This window comes from Cyprinus carpio, chromosome A20, assembly GCF_018340385.1.
Source record: "Cyprinus carpio isolate SPL01 chromosome A20, ASM1834038v1, whole genome shotgun sequence".
In the NCBI taxonomy this organism is placed as follows: Eukaryota; Metazoa; Chordata; class Actinopteri; order Cypriniformes; family Cyprinidae; genus Cyprinus; species Cyprinus carpio.
The window spans coordinates 16678123-16690576 of record NC_056591.1 but is presented as its reverse complement, the minus strand read 5'-3'; the positions used below and the strand labels follow the sequence as shown (position 1 = coordinate 16690576).

At 37.3% G+C, this 12454-nt stretch overlaps 1 protein-coding gene across 7 annotated transcripts in view; it reads right to left on the bottom strand.

The window, feature by feature from the left end:
- LOC109112655 (NHS-like protein 1) overlaps positions 1-12454 on the bottom strand; it is a 71449-nt gene that overhangs the window by 25263 nt on the left and 33732 nt on the right. The window lies entirely within an intron of this gene.

Here is a 12454-nt window from a genome sequence, read left to right as displayed (position 1 = left end):
TTTGCTTTCATCTGTTGTAACCAGGCATGTGTTCATACTCATACATTCACATATGTGTGCATCAGTCTCAGTCTTCGCTGGAGGACAGAAGGAGCAGGTCTCCCACTGATAAGCCGGCTTGCCATGTTAGCACACAGCCACTGAATCTAGACCACTGGAATCTAGATCACACACACACAATCTGCCCCATTGTCTACATGCACACACACATACACCATGACCCTGTTTCTTTTCATTATAAGGGGGATGCAGAGGGATCTGAATGGAAGGGGGGATGATGGGTGGGTGAATTTGGACCTGAATGGGGTTGCAAATGATTACTGAACTAGAGGAGGTAATGCATTGAACACCCCTCCCCCTAAAATATCCCAATCACCCCCATAGCAAGCCAGACTCACCCTTCAAGGCCATTTTTGATTTTTCCTTGCTTATATTTGGTTAAAATGTTTTTATGTGTAACAAGTGAATCTGAAAGAGGAAACAAGCGTGTGCTGCTCTCTTTTACTCACTGCCAAGTTGAAAAAGTGAGGCTTTTTCCATATCCGGCCTCTATATCTCGAGCCTATTCTCTCAGCACATGTTTGTGTGTGTATTCCAGACCCGTGGTTTCCATGCTGTCTGGCACGTGTACAATTATGCAGCTCATGTGGGTTGTAGTAATTAACATGCTATTGTTCTGTTCTCACTCCACAGATGGCTCAACATCTCTGTAACTGCAGGATTACAGTTATTTCAGATAACTGTCTATCTGTGTGTGTTTATGCATGTGTACAGTGTAACATAACTCATGGCTAGTCACTTTAACAGAAATGAGAAATTTTTATAAAGAATGAGGGAAACAAACTTGGTAAAAGCAACTCAGATGAGAGGCATGTTTGTTCATTAGTGTCCGAAATCTATCCATGAGATTCCAGTGTGAAGCTTATGAACAGCTGATCAGAGTGCTTGAACCTCTCCACTTTTCACACTTGGATTGGGCTCTCTGCATCCGACAGATCACACTCACCCGTGTTATGTGTGTGTATGTGTAATGGAGCTGTTGTCATAACCCTCTCCCTTCACACGCACACACACGTATGCTTTCTCAAACCATTTCCTGCAATTCTGAAAGGTGAAAATGTATCTTTTGCAGCTCAGAATAACCTATCACACAGTGAGGTCCAAACGTGTGATATCCACCCAAATTTTTTATATTGTAAGAAACTAGAAACAAAAAGTAATGTTATATGAACAGAACCATTTAAGATTCAGCACTATTTTAGGTCACTAATCAAATATGCACATTTTTTAGATTCATATTAATTTTTCAATTCAACTTCTTAAAATAATTATATAATTATAAAAATAATATTTTTTCTTATTTAAACCTTTTTTGAGTTTTGAAACATTAAAAAAAAAAAACAATGATATAAAATAAACAAGAAACATTTAGGATTTAAGACTATTTTAGGTCACTGATAAAATAAGCTAATTTATCACATTCATATTAATTTTACAGTTCAACTTCTTACATTTTTTTTTTCTTATTTAAACCTGGACATAAACCCACAGTTTTTGTTTACTAATCACTTGATTGATGACATTCATATTATTATTTTTTTTTCTTCAGTTTTAGACTATAATTTATTTTATGACCTTTTTCTTCTCTGTCCTCTCTTAAACTTCTTTCCTCCCCTATTTCTCATTCGCTCTCCTGTCATTGCTTTTGATGCTTATTAAAGTAGGCCTAATCCCTATTGATTTTTCCTCTTTTTTCCCTCATATCCTCTCCTGTGGTTTGCTTGTCTGTTCCTAAAAAGCAATCGTCTGATTTATCCTAGAAAAAGAGAAACAGGGAGTGTGTGGCAGGTACGAGCAGATCTCTAGCCAGCACTAAACCTGTTCTGAGTGTTTGTTCAGTGTACTGAGGTCAGCTCTCACATACTAAACACAAACACAGCTGTCTCTGCTACCACTAACACAAATATTCTGCATTTTCAATCAGCAGTTAGTTTGGAGTGAATAGAGAAAGTTAGGGTCTTCAGTTTTTGCAGGCTAGGTTGAAACCTCAGTTGATCAACAAATAAGTGTCACGGCATGCTAACAAATCCTTTTAAATTTAGGGAGGAAAACAGAATTAATGAAGTACACTAAAGAATCAGGATTTCAGAGACGTTAGAGATTAAGCACCAAAGCACACACACTCATAAATCCACATATAATTGCAGGTTAGTTAGAAAGATTGTTTTCTTTTCTTCCAGGTCAGTCTTAATGACACTGGGCACAGGGCTGCTTTCCCACATACCTTGGACACACAATCAAACAACTCTCAAGAGACTAATTTAGACAAACAGTCACACACATACATTTCCTTTTTTCTTTCTCACTTTTGTCTACATCATTTTAATGACTGACCTGCACCGTCAGTAATAGCTGGGCCTCTACAGAAAAATAGCAAAAGAAAGATCTAGAGAAACTACACAACCTGAAGTGCATGTGCACAGATCACTACCTGATCACCATGTTCACTAGATGTCTAGTTTTCTAGATGCACCAAAAAAAAAAAAAAAAAAAAAGTAAAAGCTTGATGTGAGCTGATGAGGTCATCAACATAAGGAGAGATCTTTTGTTAGTTCAAAACACACACACACACACACACACACACACACACACACACACACACACACACACACACACACACACACACACAGACAATCTCTTTGTAATTCTGCCTCTGCTTCAGACCCTAAACACGTTGTATTTACCCATAACAAATCACTCAATCCCTCACTATGAGACACAGTAGCTGTAAAACACTTATCAACCGTCTACTGCAACACATGGGACAAGAGAAATCTGCATTTAAACAAACATCGCCTACTGGGTTCTGAAAGAAAGACAATAAAGTGTTGCAGGCTTGGAAAGTGTTTAAAATCAAGCCTGGGCTTATTAGCATTTAGTTTGATTTGCAGATAAGGCTTGTTAATAGAGGAGTGGCTGCTAGGAGGACAGAAAGAATCCAGACGACCACTCAACGCTGGGCATTCCACCGATCCTGTGTGAAATTTCCTCAAGTTAGTAGGTCAGTAGGCCTGTTTTCATTAAGGAGTTGTGTCCTAAAGAGGAGACTCAAGCCATGTCTGGCCATAGCGTGTCTGCATGAGTATGTGTGTGTGCGTGTGTGTATATAAAATGTCAAGCATTGTGTTGAATAATAGGCTTGGGCCCCTCAGTGAAGGCATTCCCCACTATTGTTTCGTCAACTAACATCTAATGGTTAACCCTCTGGAGTCAAACAAACGTATTCTCCTGATAACAGAAAGGAACTTAAATTACACTTTCAGTTTTGATCGTACAGATAAGAGCAATACATCAGTCAAATATATACATTTATTTTGTCCTCACATTCTTTCTTTTAACTCTTCCTTCTCAGTCACACACCTGGCTGAAAGGCTCATTATGCAGCTCATTATGCGGGCCTTTGTCTTCTCAGGTGTGAATCACACTTATATTAACGGTCAATCACGCCTACTCGCATATCCTTGAAACAAAAAGTGTCTTAGAAATTTTAAATCAATCTATTGTTTTCTTTGAGCGAGTAAACAAGATGAGTTTCACATCATTTTGAAGAAAAAATTCTAGGCTATAAGGTCCATGCTTGACAGTATTGTGAACAAATGTTCTGCATGTGTTTTATGATCTTATTTCAGTGACTTCAAAATTTTAGTTTTTCACTAACCATACATAAACGTTGTTTTCTCAAAAACACAATCATGTACATACATGCTATTTACATATTACTGTAGCCCAGTTTGTACTGAATACAGTGTTTTCAGACTTTAGCCAAGTATATGTTTATAAGCAACCGAAAAAAGCACAAAAGTCAGGGGATGATAAAACTTCTCCAGGCCCCTAAAACCCCCTTATACCCTCGAGGGTTAAAGCTAGACTGAATACAACACACAACACAAGCTTACTGAGGGAGGAAAACATTCAAGAGACTACAAACACTATCAGATCTGACAAGATGAATATTGTTCTGAAAACAAAGAAGAAAGGAAAACCAGAGATGGATGAAGAAAAGAAAAATAATTCCCTTTGAAGTAGAGTCGTTCAGAAAGCCACACCCTGGTGAGAACACAGAAAAGCTGAGCATGAAAAGAGAGGTGCAATAAAACATCATTCAAAGGGGAAAGATCTGACAGGAGGGAACGCATTAGCTGTTGCGGTTAATGAGCCAGCTTCTTTATGAATTACAAATCACTGAAAATTGATTCAGATCAATAGCTGAAGTGAGAAAATTCTTTTTGAGAAACTCCTGCAGAAATTAGGACTAAGTGCAGTTTTCTCCCTCCAGCTCCACAAGTGTCTCTCTTAACTTTCTCCCTCCTTAATCCATCTGTATCTAAAATTATTAAAAAAGTAAATAAATTAAAAAGAAAAATTATGATTATATTATGAGTATAGGAAAAATCAAATGTAGTCCCATTATTATTTTTTGTTTTTTGCCTTTCACTAAGCTTCCTGCACCACAGGAACAGTCATATTTGGCCTCTTTTTTCTGTGTTTTTGTCAAAAGGAGAACAACCACCCTGGCTGGCTATAAATAAGACCAACGACAGTCTATTTTCTGAACACAAATAAGCGTGCAATGTAGCAAGTTGTCTTTTCTATAGGACACCAGGCGGATAGCTGTTAACTTGTCCTCATCCATAAAGTCTTTTCAGCAAGTTTTCTATAAGGAGTTCAAGCTGTAGATAAAAGTGATTTGTGCCTTTCTTTTTTAGTTCTATTAAAGTGAAATAATTTCATCCCATTCACTCTATGACATACTGTATGCTATAATTCCAAAGTCTAGGGACAGTATGAACCGTTCATATCACGGTTTTGGAACCACGGTCCGGTTCAGTTCGGTTCTGTTTGCTGTGTGCGGGTAGGGTTCATGGCACCAGCAATGATAAAGAACACTACATTCACTTTAACTTAATAATAATAATAATAACAACAACAATAATTGCTCTCTGTCAGTTAAAGTGTTACCAAAAAAATTTCCTTAACTTTTTTTTTTTATATATAAAAAAAATACAAACAAATAAAAAACAAATAAATAAAGTGTTACCAAAAAAATTTCCTTAACTTTTTTTTTTTTTTTAAATAAAAAAAATACAATTAAATAATGGCTAAATAATGTGGACAATAAACAGAAAATAAAAATAATTGTAATCAAATATGTAATAACTCAAATTGACATAGTCGAGAGCTGTTTCAGAGGCGGCTGTGCGCGCTTTCACGCATTGAAAACTGTCTCTCGGAGAGAGCACAAGTACTTTATGGGTTTAAATAGCTTGAATGTTTAAATTGGCATGATTAAAATGATGTGCAAGTGACAATTTCGTCAACTATCCAGTCATTTTTATTAATATTCTGCAGTGTTTTTTGTGCTGCTTGCACTGTGCGCTGAAAAAAATAATCACCATAGTAGGCCTACAATGAAGAGCTTTACTGGAGCGTAACTCAACCAAATGCATCTTATATGAGATAAATAATATATACACAGAATATATAAAAACAAAATATTGAAACTTATGGTGGTCACACTCCGGATGAGAAGTGCTGCACAGTGCAGCGTAGCAAAATGTCGTGTCGCGTTGCACCGGGCCACGTCTTTAAAATTCGAACACATTGTTTTCTATGACTGTACGCACACCAGCAGCACTGATCGGCATCTGTCCGTGGCGCCCAGCTATGTTGTGTTGTACTTGTTGTACAAACTGTCCTAGACGTGACGCGGCACGGTGGTGCGCTTCTCGTCCAGTGTGCAAATGCCTTTACAGTTCCACAAAAGGCTGAGTAGCTGCACAAGCAAACTTGACTGTGCTAGTCATTAAGATATAACTCTGTGGATGCATTCTTTCCATATCAACACGCTGAAACATGGCATAATCTTATAGTCGTATTTTCATTCTCATTCTCACTTTGCTTCCTTTTCAAAGTGATTCAAGCAATTCCAAACCATCATGGCCGTATGTGTTTGAAGTGTCTCAGCAGGGGGTGGGGTAGGCCAAGAGAGTATCATGGTATGCCTTGAGAGTAGTGCGGTACGTACCGTGCATCACGGTTTTTCGGTTTGGTTTTAATATTTTTACACACCAACGAGTTCCTGGGGCTCAGCTGGTAGTCTGACACCCTGGAACCATATTCTTCAAAACATCTGCCAAATGCATAATCGTGATTTGCATTTGTGCATCTACTTGTGGACCCCAATGTACATCAGCTGTCTGAGGGGAGCCATTACTGAAGAAAAGCTTCAGTTTGAGCACTAGTCTCATGGCACCTCATCAGCTGAAGATGTTCCATTGCGATGACCTGCCAAAGTACACAAAGCTCTCCGTTTCCCCAATGCACAGAGCACAGAGAATTAGATGAGGTAGAATGGATGGAAACAAGTGAACCTCACACACATAGGGGCGTCTCAGGACACATCAGACATGCACACATACCTCTGTCTAAAAGTCTTCTACAATATGGATTTGAGGGACAGGACAAATAATTGGACAGCAGTCTCAAACCTTTTGTGCATTAAATGCAAGGTGCACACGCTGGCTGTAAAAGTTCATGGGGATAGTATGTCAATACAATGTCTCAAAGACTGTGCTTGTCTCATCACATGATCAACCTCTAATACAGTTCATTGAATTCATGATTGTGGACAAGCCGTGTGTTCTGTCTAGTCCCGTTTATATTAACGGTTGAGACAAAGGCCACCCTGCAAATGTGCACGTAACATTTGCTTTAATATATCTGACAAATTAATAACACATAAAACATCAAGACTGTCCTTTGAGATATAAGTGCATTTGGAAAGATGTCGGGCTGATTGTGATTGAATTTTTACAGTAGGATTATGTCATTAATCGGTGTTTATTATAACTGTACTATTGATATTAGTCCTTATTTCATTGGCTAGAAACATTCAGATTAATTAGCACTGCTTCAAACTCAAACTACAAAACAAAACACAATTTGTCACTTCCGCTAGTCAAAGTGATACACTACCATTCAAAAGTTTCTATATTTTTAAAAAGAAGTTTCTTATGCTCACCAAGGCTGCAATTATGTGATCAGCAACCATATTGTGAAATATTATTACAATTTAAAATAATTGTCACATGACCCTTCAGAAATCATTTTAATGAGCTTATTTGGTTCTCAAGAAACGTGTTATTATCAGTGTTGAAAACAGTTGATTGATGATTCTTTGATGAATATAACATTCAAAAGAACAGAATTTATTTGAAATAGATATCTTTTGTAACATTATAAATGTCTTTACTGTCACTTTTGATCAATTTAATGCATACCTGATGAATGAAAGTATTAATTTCTGGGGAAAAAACTGACCCCAAACTTTTAAAAGGGAAATGTGACTATAACAGATTAATATAACAATAATATATTAAGAATATAACAGCACCTTTAATTTTCAGGTTTGTCATTAATTAGCTGCATTATAATAATAGATCATAAGGAGTCAGTAATCATTTAACCCACTTCGCTCCACTAGGGCCATTGCTCATCCAACCCAATCAAAAGTGACCCCAAAAGGGTGAGACTAAATCGAAGAGCGTGAAAAGCAATCTATGAGCTACAGGATGTCTAGGCCTGATTAGGAGACGATAAACAGCATGTGGATAGATTTCCCATAAAGCTTGTAATCATGGTGGGGGGAGATCTCTTGGGACGGGGGGTAAATAGGTCTGATTTCAATGTGCTGGAGCAAACTGACCCATATTTGCCGCTATACACCAAAACGATGGACAGAAATGGTGCATGCAACTTCAGATTCTGGATAAACCCAGGAGTTCGATGGAGGACTAAAGAGATTTGTCAGGAATGAGCAACAAAACTCTTACAGGACACTTTAAACTGATTAAACTTTGCAAAAATGAATAAGATGCATGGGAGAAAATGAAGAATATAACAGCCAAAAAGAACCATGTGAGAGATTTGCAACATTGTTTTAGTCAGATTTCCACTGAGACTTCAGCCTCAGGGACGAGATGGAGTCACTGTTGCTGTGGAAACAGGATGTGACGTTGCCAGGATGTACTAACGGGACATCAATCTATCCCTTTTGTCATTAACACGAAAGATCAGGGATACTGAGCACATACATGCAGCATTACTAACACACATCCATAAGTGTGTATATATATAACTATATATATATATATATATATATATATATATATATATATATATATATATATATATATATATATATATACACACACAGCAGAAACAACAGAGATAAGAATCTGGTTCAGTCCACAGAGACTCTTAATGGAAGCATGAGCATGGGGATGTTCAAATTAACAGGCTTTTAATGAGGAATACACGTGACAGCTGCTATGATAGTGCTGCAGATATTCATCCCACATTAAAACACAAAGTCCTTAATAACCCATCATTATACTGAATTTCAATTTACCAATAAGACTATCATTTAATCTATCCTCTTGATGCAGAGACAATGTTCAAATAGGCATCTTTGAGGACACCTGGATTAGGAAAGACTCATTTCCTTAAGTGGCAAGTAGAGTTACAAGTGCATGCTCAAGGGTGAGGGGTTGTGTAAAGTGGGGTTGTATATCCCATAGTCCTACCCCACAAACCTGTCCAGTCTCTCTGAATTATGCAGGGAAAGATAGAAGCGGGTTTTGAAATCACTCAAGTCTCCACCTCCTCCTCTCTTGTGTCCTATCAATATGATGAAGCACCAGTGATGAAAATGAGTTCATTTCATATAGATCCTAAGACCACTTTGATAACATTCCTCTCCCCCTGAGGACTCCCAAAGGAGTCTGGGCAATTCACTGATCAAATACTGAACTTTAAAACACCTCTGGGATTAACTCTGACAGGGCCTATATATTTCACTTTAATGAAATAGTCTAAATAGGTGTACTTCTTTGCAACACAGTATGTAAATAGCAGACTTGTAGAGAAAGACTTGTTAGTGTGCAGGTTGATCTAATTTTCAATTAACTTAAAAACCATAAGCATTATGAAAATCCTTTTGAGAGGTCAGTGTTGCATTGGGACACTGGACAATTATGGCTCAGACATTTACGATTCGGTAGTTATACATTTATACATATAATATACATTCAAAGCACAATGCAATAAGGCTTTCCAATGGAAGAGGTATGTAGAGGACCCAAGTTTCATGTATGGTTGTGAAATGTTGTATGATCGGCCCCATCTAGTGGTTAGATTAGGTTTGAACACAACTAATTGTCAAGCTGGTCCTTTTGTGACCTCTAGACGGCTCATTCTGTAAGTCATCAGGTTTCCAATGCAGTGTTCATTTTATATTCAGCTTATCAGAACATTACCTGTGAATTTGTGCTGACCGAGCAGCATTAAAAAGGGCCTTAACGACACTAAATCCCTGTAGCATCCCATCTTCTGTCCACATCTTTGACACTCTGACTGCCTAAATCCTTTTATTCACACTCTCCATTCATCTTTCATATCATAACAAGTCTCTGAGGAGTCACAGAGGTCTGACTCTGGTCAGCGATAGAATGGAAATCTCTCCTCTCTAGCCTTCATCATTACAGGACTACGACTCTCTCAGGAATTCAGTTCTGAGTCAAATGATGCTAGAGGGGCCCTTATGAGGCAAATTATTTCAATCACATTTAATAATCCCGCCATATAAAGATAGATGTAATTCAACAATTTTCCAGTGTAAAAACACTCAAAGTAAGGTCTGAGAAAACATTCAGTTTGAAAACATTCAGCTCATGACTTGTAAGTTGCCCTGTCACATTTAGTCACTATATTTGTCACGGATGCCAGCTACTGTTGCCTGTATTTTAGATACTGACTACATTGTCTGAACAAATTGATCTGATTTCATCACATAAAAAACAACTGTGCAAACAGTCAGTCCTGAAGATCACATTCAAGAACCAAATTGGATTTGTGTGCAGGGTGAACATGTGGCCAGACGAATAAAATACTGGTCAGCTGGCAAACCTATTTATCAGAGTTAATGAGTCGTAATTAAAGACTTAGCTCAAGCTAAATCAGCTGCTGTTGTTTTACCTGTTTGCAACGAGATCACAAACACCTGCTGCATTCAAATCCTGTTACTGAGATGTGTGTGGCTTCAACACATGACATATAAATTGGAGACTGTTTACTGTAATAAAACCTGGCCTGGAGCTGAATGGGAGGTGAAAAGTGAAGAATGGAAAAGTGAATCAGATACACTGCCAATTCAATGATAAAGAGCAGAGGTTTTTCCAAGGCCATGATGGCTGGCCTGGCATTAACAGTATAAATGATCTAAAATAATTCACTTAAATGATCCCTAATGTTGGGTGAAACTAGCCCGTCCCTGCCTTTTAACCCCTGCTGACCTTAAGTCTAATGTCATTTAGCACAATTCTTTAAGACATATGGCTTTGAGGAACCGATCAAAATGTGACGGCTGTCAGACCTCACGCTCTGAATCTGTGCCCTCTGCTTAGGGATGAACTGTAACCTAATTACCTGACACACTGCTCAGAGAGGAAACGTACTGTAGTTTGTTGTGAGATGATCGCAACGGACCTGAAATAAGATACAAGTAGAGATGGATACAACAGTATGGTTCAGTGTTTATATCTTTGGGGAAAACCACAACACTGATCAGGGTTTAACAATAAAGAGTTTGCTGCTGGCAATAACATTTTTCCCATCAAAAAAAAAAAAAAAAAAAAAAAAAAACATATATATGATTTTAGAAACTTGAAATGCCAATGAAATACCTTTTTGAAAGAATATATATATATATATATATATATATATATATATATATATATATATATATATATATATTTTTTTTTTTTTATTAACAAATTTTCAGGCACAGAAATGTAAAAATATTAAAAAATAAATATTTAAGTCTTCAAAAATAAATCAGTATTTGTTGTTGTTTTACGCATTGTTATTTTCAACATACCATATTCTACATGCATTGTCAGATTTGAGATGAGCTGTGGTGCAAGTGGGCCAGGGCGGGAGCAGGCCGTGTACATACCAAAAGTACTGCGATATGTTTCGTGGGTGGTGTATCTCGGTTTTTCAGTTCGGTTTAAATATCGTTACACCCCTACAATTTACACACACACACAAAATTCAAGTTTTCCATTTGTGACATGCTGCAAAATATTACTGCCCCCCCCCCCATATTTTTTTTTATCAGTCTCACTGTTCTTTCCAATACAATCACAAATCAGTCTCACAATTTTAACAAAATGATTTTGAATTGACAACAACATTTAGGTTTGAAAGGCATAAAAACTGGTCAATGAACACAAGATAACAGTACTGGCCTGCTTGAGGCCCACACCTTTTGACTGATTTCCAATCATCTTTCAAATAAATTTCCATGATTTTTTCCAAGCTTGGAACCCACCATCATTTCAACTCCAAATCAATCATGTGTCCATGGTCTTCTCCCCCTTTCTACTCGGCAAACACCTGATGTCCAGCGCTAAATAAAAATAGTCTTAACCCTCAATCCCCTAAAGGGATTAATCCACCAACCAAAACTTAATTACAGCTGCCATGATGGAACAGGGGCCCCAATTAGTGCCAAAACTAAACCAAACAAGCCCGAAAGAGTCAATTAGACCCAGTCTCATCATGATGGAGAGGCACTGGTGTGACTGAAGTTTATGGAGAGCAGGAATGAGTGTTTAAAATCTCTCTCTCTCTCTCTCTCTCTCTCACACACACACACACACACACACACACACACACACACACACATCATAACATCCATATGTAGTGACCTCCTGTCACCTTTAGCCAACACACAATACAAAGAGCCACATGAAGATGCTCTCTAAAGTTAATTAGGGCCCATTACAGATGCCATGCATGTGCCTGGAGAGTGTGAGGAATAGGCCACTAAAAATATAGATTTAAGATTCAGTCACAGCTGACATATATTGAAGCATCCAGAGCTGTATGGGAGTGGTGATTGCCAGGGTTGATTGGTTGTTGCTATGCAGTTGCTAGGGTGTTGTGTGTGGCTCCTAGGGTTTTTTTAAAGATGGTTGTCAAAAGAACATTTAATAGTCCTCATGTAAATCAACTGGAGTTTTTAGAAATGCACCAATATGGACACTTTAGTTTATACTGATACATAATAATATATATTAAATTTGATAACCAATATATTAAAAAATATTAAATAAAATCAACAACCCACAAAACCGGGATAGATTAAAACCGATAAACAACAACAACAACAAAAAAAAAAAACATTTTAAATAAATTCAGTGACCCACGTAATGTGGAAAACCATTTTTTTTTTAAAGAAACTATACACAATTATGACCAAATTTGTTTTATAAATACTCTGCGTATTTGAATTCATTTGTTTTTAACATCTATTATTAATAATGTGGGG